We start from the raw sequence: 8,576 nt of genomic DNA, 5'->3' as shown, positions 1-8,576 counted from the left end.
AAATTTCACATGCTGTTGTGCAAATGGAATAGACAACAGGTGGAAATTATAGGCAATTAGCAAGACACCCCCAATAAAGGAGTGGTTCTGCAGGTGGGGACCACAGACCAGTTCTCAGTTCCTATGCTTCCTGGCTGATGTTTTGGTCACTTTTGAATGCTGGCGGTGCTTTCACTCTAGTGGTAGCATGAGACGGAGTCTACAACCCACACAAGTGGCTCAGGTAGTGCAGCTCATCCAGGATGGCACATCAATGCGAGCTGTGGCAAGAAGGTTTGCTGTGTCTGTCAGCGTAGTGTCCAGAGCATGGAGGCGCTACCAGGAGACAGGCCAGTACATCAGGAGACATGGAGGAGGCCGTCGGAGGGCAACAACCCAGCAGCAGGACCGCTACCTCTGCCTTTGTGCAAGGAGGAGCAGGAGAAGCACTGCCAGAGCCCTGCAAAATGACCTCCAGCAGGCCACAAATGAGCATGTGTCTGCTCAAACGGTCAGAAACAGACTCCATGAGGGTGGTATGAGGGCCCGACGTCCACAGGTGGGGGTTGTGCTTACAGCCCAACACCGTGCAGGATGTTTGGCATTTGCCAGAGAACACCAAGATTGGCAAATTCGCCACTGGCGCCCTGTGCTCTTCACAGATGAAAGCAGGTTCACACTGAGCAAGTGACAGACGTGACAGAGTCTAGAGACGCCGTGGAGAATGTTCTGCTGCCTGCAACATCCTCCAGCATGACCGGTTTGGCGGTGGGTCAGTCATGGTGTGGGGTGGCATTTCTTTGGGGGACCGCACAGCCCTCCATGTGCTCGCCAGGGGTAGCCTGACTGCCATTAGGTACCGAGATGAGATCCTCAGACCCCTTGTGAGACCATATGCTGGTGCGGTTGGCCCTGGGTTCCTCCTAATGCAAGACAATGCTAGACCTCATGTGGCTGGAGTGTGTCAGCAGTTCCTGCAAGAGGAAGGCATTGATGCTATGGACTGGCCCGCCCGTTCCCCAGACCTGAATCCAATTGAGCACATCTGGGACATCATGTCTCGCTCCATCCACCAACACCACGTTGCACTACAGACTGTCCAGGAGTTGGCGGATGCTTTAGTCCAGGTCTGGGAGGAGATCCCTCAGGAGACCATCCGCCACCTCATCAGGAGCATGCCCAGGCGTTGTAGGGAGGTCATAGAGGCACGTGGAGGTCACACACACTACTGAGCCTCATTTTGACTTGTTTTAAGGACATTACATCAAAGTTGGATCAGCCTGTAGTGTGGTTTTCCACTTTAATTTTGAGTGTGACTCCAAATCCAGACCTCCATGGGTTGATAAATTGGATTTCCATTGATTATTTTTGTGTGATTTTGTTGTCAGCACATTCAACTATGTAAAGAAAAAAGTATTTAATAAGATTATTTCTTTCATTCAGATCTAGGATGTGTTGTTAAATTGTTCCCTTTATTTTTTTGAGCAGTATATATATACAGTTGAAGTCGGAAGTTTACATACAATTAGGTTGGCGTCATTAAAACTCGTTATTCAACCACTCCACAAATGTATAGTTTTGGCAAGTTGGTTAGGACATCTACTTTGTGCATGACACAAGTAATTTTTCCAACAATTGTTTACAGACAGATTATTTCACTTATAATTCACTGTATCACAATTCCAGTGGGTCAGAAGTGTACATACACTCAGTTGACTGTGCCTTTAAACAGCTTGGAAAATGATGTCATGGCTTTAGAAGCTTCTGATAGGCTAATTGACATCATTTGAGTCAATTGGAGGTGTACCTGTGGATGTATTTCAAGGCCTACCTTCAAACTCAGTCCTCTTTGCTTGACATCATGGGAAAATCAAAAGAAATCAGCCAAGACCTCAGAAAAAAAAATTGTAGACCTCCACAAGTCTGGTTCATCCTTGGGAGCAATTTCCAAATGCCTGAAGGTACCACGTTCATCTGTACAAACAATAGTACGCTCAGGAAGGAGGCGCGTTCTGTCTCCTAGAGATGAACATACTTTGGTGCGAAAAGTGCAAATCAATCGCAGAACAACAGCAAAGGCCCTTGTGAAGATGCTGGAGGAAACAGGTACAAAAGTATCTATATCCACAGTAAAACCAGTCCTATATCGACATAACCTGAAAGGCCGCTCAGCAAGGAAGAAGCCACTGCTCCAAAACCACCATAAAAAAGCCAGACTACGGTTTGCAACTGCACATGGGGACAAAAATCGTACTTTTTGGAGAAATGTCCTCTGGTCTGATGAAACAAAAATAGAACTGTTTGGCCATAATGACCATCATTATGTTTGGAGGAAAAAGTGGGACGCTTGCAAGCTGAAGAACACCATCCCAACCGTGAAGCACGGGGGAGGCAGCTTGATTTTGTGGGGGTGCTTTGCTGCAGGAAGGACTGGTGCACTTCACAAAATAGATGGCATCATGAGGACGGAAAATTATGTGGATATATTGAAACAACATCTCAAGACATCAGTCAGGAAGTTAAAGCTTGGTCGCAAATGGGTCTTCCAAATGGACAATGACCCCAAGCATACTTCCAAAGTTGTGGAAAAATGGCTGAAGGACAACAAAGTCAAGGTATTGGAGTGGCCATCACAAAGTCCTGACCTCAAACCTATAGAAAATAAGTGGGTATAACTGAAAAAGTGTGTTTGAGCAAGGAGGCCTACAAACCTGACTCAGATACACCAGCTCTGTCAGGAGGAATGGGCCAAAATTCACCCAACTTATTGTGGGAAGGTTGTGGAAGGCTACCCGAAACATTTGACCCAAGTTAAATAATTTAAAGGCAATGCTACCAAATACTAATTGAGTGTATGTAAACTTCTGACCCCCTGGGAATGTGATGAAAGAAATAAAAGCTGAAATAAATCATTCTCTCTACTATTATTCTGTCATTTCACATTTTTAAAATAAAGTGGTGATCCTAACTGACCTAAGACAGGGACTTTTTACTAGGATTAAAAGTCAGGCATTGTGAAAAACTGAGTTTAAATGTATTTGGCTAACGTGTATGTAAACTTCTGACTTCAACTGTATATGTTTTGTTGTTGATAAAATATAATTTGGCCTTTACTACTATAGCCCAATAACACATTCATAAATGGCAAAAAAGACAGTAAAAAAATAAATCATAAGGAATAAGGTTTTGAAGGGTCTGTCCTATATCTAGGAGATATAAGAAAGCTCAGGAAATATTTTTGTTTTTTTGGACACTCCTTGGCACAAAACTACCTCGATACTTCCATTCAATTGTTTGGGCTACTATCAGACAAGGGGTTGTTGAGCAAAACGGAGAACACCATTCTGTTCATGAGTCTCATCTTTCCATAGAGGTGTTATATTCATTTGTAGGCCAAATCTAAAGTTCAATGTGTTTCCATCACATTTTCAACTCTCAATAGTTTTTCACTAAAACTTTGGCGTTAAATAGCAAATGTGTATAGCCTACTCTGGTCTTCCCACAGTGTGCTCTAGCCAATAGCCCGCAGATAAAGTGCAGGGTGTAGGCTCTGCAAAGCATGAGTCTACAATGGCCTATCCCGGAGCTTGAGTAAATTACATTACTAAGGTGCTCCCGAATGTACTACGTCTGGACATGGAAATTGATTCTATCGTAGTCCATGTGGGATATTAATGACATTATGAAGGGCTATTCTGGACGGTTGAAACTGGATTTTAAAGAGCTGATTGATTCTCTGCTAGACACTAATAAAAGACCCATCATGTATGGACCTGTGCCCTCTCTGAATCGTGGCATTGAACGCTTTAGCAGCAATATTTCTCTTCAGAACTGGCTATGTGATTATTGCAGTTCAATGGGTGTAACTTTTGTTGACAGTTTTGATACCTTTTGGAAACAAAATACATTTATAAGGAGAATGGGATCCACCCAAATCATCCTAGATCCTTTCACAGCATCAAAAGGATGTGTTGAGACAATGATTTATCAATGACCCAAGCCCAGTTCCCTTTTCCCCACTTTACCGTGTTAAGGAATAATAAATTCCCTGTAAACTGTATTTTTCTCTGCCTCTGTCGCCCTTCCCCCGCACCTACAATCACATACTTTTTCACTCCACGGGGAGTTGAGATGTAGCAGGGTGTTGAGTTCCCTCCTCCAAGAGGCGTATGTAGCACCCTACCATTGTGACGCTGAGTTGTCATAATGCTTCAGCAAATGTACAATATACCAGGGGCATTGGTAGACACAATGTAAGTAACCCAATTTATGTCCCTCTAACTGCTCTGAATGCCTCTGCTGATCCTTCAGCTATTGTATGCAGTAATCATGTGCCTATGAACCAGATTTATACTGTTAGCACTGAGGCGGTGTGCCCTAGTAGGAAGTCCAGTGTGCAGCTCAACCTGCACTAACATATATAACATGAGCATATCTGCTTCTGTTAAACTTCCCAGTAAACCAATGACAAATAGTAAGCATCCAAGAAAAGAGCTCCAAATAGCACATGTTAACATATGTAGCTTAAGAAACAATGTTAATGAAATCAATAATTTGCTAGTAACAGATGACATTCATACTCTGACTATCTCTGAAACTCACTTATAATAGATAGTACCTTTGGTAGCAATAAAAGGTTATATCATTGACAGAAAAGCCAATGGTGGAGGTGTTGCTGTTTAAATTCAGAACCACATTCCTGTAAAGCTTAGAGAGGATCTCATGTTAAATACTTTTGAAGAAATATTGCTACAGGTTCATCTGCCTAACCTAAAGCCCATTCTTGTGGGAAGCTGCTATAGACCACCAAGTGCTAACAGTCAGTATCTGGATGACATGTGTGAATTGCTTGATAAGGTATGTGAAATAAACAGAGAGATATATTTTCTGGTGATTTAAATATTAACTGGCTTTCATCAAGCTGCCCACTCAAGAAAATTTTAAAACTGTAACCAGTGCCTGCAACCTGGTTCCAGTTATCAGTCAACCTACCAGGGTAGTTACAAACAGCACAGGAATGAAATCATCAACATGTATTGATCACATCTTCACTAATGCTGCAGAAATGTGCTTGAAAGCACTATCCAGATCCATTGGATGTAGTGATCACAATACAGCAGCCATATCTAGGATAACCAAAGCTCCAAAGGCTGGACTTAATATAGTGTATAAGAGGTCATACAAGAAGTTTCCCAGTTCTTCCATGGCCTGCATACTCACCAGACATGTCACCCACTGAGCATGTTTGGGATGCTCTGGATCGATCTGTACGACAGTATGTTCGAGTTCCGGGCAATATACAGCAAATGGGACAACATTCCACAGGCCACAATCAACAGCCTGATCAATACATGAGGCAGCGTGACAAATGGTGGTCACACCAGATACTGACTGGTTTTCTGATCCACACTTCTATCTTTTTTTTTTAAGGTATCTGTGACCAACAGATGCATATCTGTATTCCCAGTCATGTGAAATCCATAGATTAGGGCCTAATTTATTTAGGAATTGTTGTGATTATATATTTTTCAGTATAAATGTGCACTGGAGAGCATGTCATTACCAAGTGTATTACTGCATGTGTACAAAGCACACATATCTATTTTTAATATCAGTGTTAACAGAAGAAAGCTACAGAAATGTCTACATTCAACAAATATTTTGAATCTTTGTAAAATGGCCATTTCATTTTCGCATGAAAAGGCTACATGAGTAAAACTTCTACATGCATAAAACTTCTCTCCTCAAGTCTCCAGCCCTCCCCCTTCTTTTCCTATCCCTCAGCTTGTGAAATGTTTTTGTTTGATTACTTATGAGTTGCCGGGGCAACTTCGGTTTAACAGCATGTGATGGAGAAAATATATGTTCTTTATTGGACCTTGATGACAACTGGATAGGCCTATGCAAAATATAGACACACTCATTGTTGCCACATTTCTGGATTGCCACCTTTCCAACAGGCATGTACTATGTATGGTTTTGGATTCCAGTGTCTGGTTTTTCATATGGGTTTTCCTGAGGAAAATATGAGTGAATGTACGGTCTTATCCTGGTCGAGTTGAATGTGTTATGATTCACCGTTTTAGCACTGTTAAACAAACTGAATCCAGCCGAATTTCTGACCTCTGTTCATTGCTGCAGATTGCGCACATGCAGTGTTCGGTTTATGTCTGATTCGTGGAAAATTAGGGTGATCATGTACAAGCGTTTTTTTCCCTATTTAAAACAGGAATTCTTTCCCAGATCATTTTTCAGGGTCATTAAACTCAGCCCTTAGAGATTTCATTGAAAGCAGAGGGAGTTTCTTTTAATCGCGGTGCAGCTCGCTGATTGCTCCAAAGCCCTTAAGAGGGGAGAAGGGTGGATCTCAAATATTCCAATGTGGAAAGAGACGCGCATGCCACGCCACGCACTCGCTAAACAAAACTAAAACCCCGCGTCAACAGGAGCCTATGCGGGATTCCTTGCCGATGGCGTCATGCGCAGATGTTGGTATGCGGAGACCAGGTTTGAGTGAAACTTGTTATTGGGGCAACAAGGAGGGGGGATGCCAGGAACTACAAGGCCAGGTGCACAGTTCCAGTCACTGTATCTCCTAAAAGAAAACATATGGAAATGTTTATTCATCCTTATTGGTCATGTGGCATGTCTATTTCTTATTAAAACTGTGTGGTTCGAGCCCTGAATGCTGATTGGCTGACAGCCATGGTATATCAGATTGTATACCACAGTATGATAAAACATTTATTTTTACTGCTCTAATTACCTTGGTAACCAGTTTATAATACCAATAAGACACATCAGGGGTTTGTGGTATATGGCCAATAAACCACACCACCTCAGGGCCTATTGTTTAAACAATCTTCTTCCAACCTTTTATCTGACTACAGTAATATTCAAATATGCAACCTGGTCTCAGAGCATTTCGTATTATTCTGTAAGTAAATCTGAGATACTCATTTAGTATGATATGTTACGTTTCGTATGGTATTTGTGGATGTCCGTCATCCATTTTGTATGATATGTTACAAACTACAATTCGTATGGTATGCTACGCATTTGAGAAGTGTACATTGTTACGAATTTGCAGAACGTATGATATGTTACGAATTCCAATTTGTTGTGGCTAACATTAGCTAGGTAGCTAATGTTAGGGTTAAGGTAAGGATTAAGGTTAAAGAGTTAAGGTTAGGGTTAGCTAAAAGGGTTAAGGTTAAGGGAAGGGTTAGCTAACATGCTAAGTAGTTACAAAGTAGCAAAAAAGTAGTAAGTAGTTGAAAAGTTGCTAAAATGCTCAAATTGTCCATGATGAGTTTCAAACACACAACCTTTGAGTTGCTAAACGTTAGGATTATACACCCAACCATCCACCCCAGATCCCAGAAATGTTCCACACACACAAAAAGCGTAATTTTTGCACAAATGTATTTACATCTCTGTTAGTGAGCATTTTTCCTTTGTCAAGATAATCCATCCGCCTGACAGGAGTGGCATATCATGAGGCTGATTTAACAGCATGAACATGACACAGGTGCACCTTGTGCTGGGGGCAATAAAAGGCCACTCTAAAATGTTCAGTTTTGTCACATCACAATGTCACAAATGTATCAAGTATTGAGGGAGTGTGCAATTGGCATGCTGACTGCATGAATGTCCACCAGAATTTTTGCGAGAGAATTGAATGTTAATTTCTCTACCATAAGCCCCTCCAACGTCATTGTAGAGAACTTGGCATTATGTCCAACCGGCCTCACAACCAGACCACATGTAACCACGCCAGACCAGGACCTCCATATCCGGCTTCTTCACATGCGGGATCATCTGAGACCAGCCACCCGGACAGCTGGTGAAACTGTGGATTTGCACAAGCCAAAGAATTTCTGCACAAACCGTCTCAGGGAAGCTCATCTGCGTGCTTGTTGTCCTCACCAGTGTGACCTGACTGCAGTTTGGGATCATAACTGCCTTCAGTTGGCAAATGTTCACCTTCGATGGCCACTTGCATGCTGGAGAAGTGTGCTCTTCAAGGATAAATCCCAGCTTCAACTGTAGCAGGCAGATAGCAGACAGCGTGTATGGCATCGTGTGGGCGAACGGTTTGCTGATGTCAGCATTGTGAACAGAGTGCCCCATGGTGGCAGTGGGGTTATGTCATGGGCAGGAATAAACTACAGACAACAAACACACTTGTTTTTTATCGATTGCAATAAATGTTGCAAGGATCTATCTGTACACCATTCCTGGAAGCTGAAAATGTCCCAGTTCTTCCGTGGCCTGCATACTCACCAGACATGTCACCCATTGAGCATGTTTGGGATGCTCTGGATCTACGTGTACGGCAGCATCTTCCAGTTCCCGCCAATTTCCAGCAACTTCGCACAGCCATTGAAGAGGAGTGGGACAACATTCCAACGGCCACAATCAACCGCCTGATCAACTCTATGTGAAGAAGCTGTGTTGAGGCAAATGGTGGTCACACCAGATACTGACTGGTTTTCTGATCCACGCCCCTACTTTTTTTTTTAAAGGTAACTGTGACCAACAGATGCATATCTGTATTCCCAGTCATGTGAAATCCATTGATTAGGGCCTACTGA

The sequence above is a fragment of the Salmo salar genome, chromosome 05 (assembly GCF_965601325.2).
Source record: "Salmo salar chromosome 05, fSalSal1, whole genome shotgun sequence".
In the NCBI taxonomy this organism is placed as follows: Eukaryota; Metazoa; Chordata; class Actinopteri; order Salmoniformes; family Salmonidae; genus Salmo; species Salmo salar.
Note: the sequence above shows the minus strand (reverse complement) of the source record.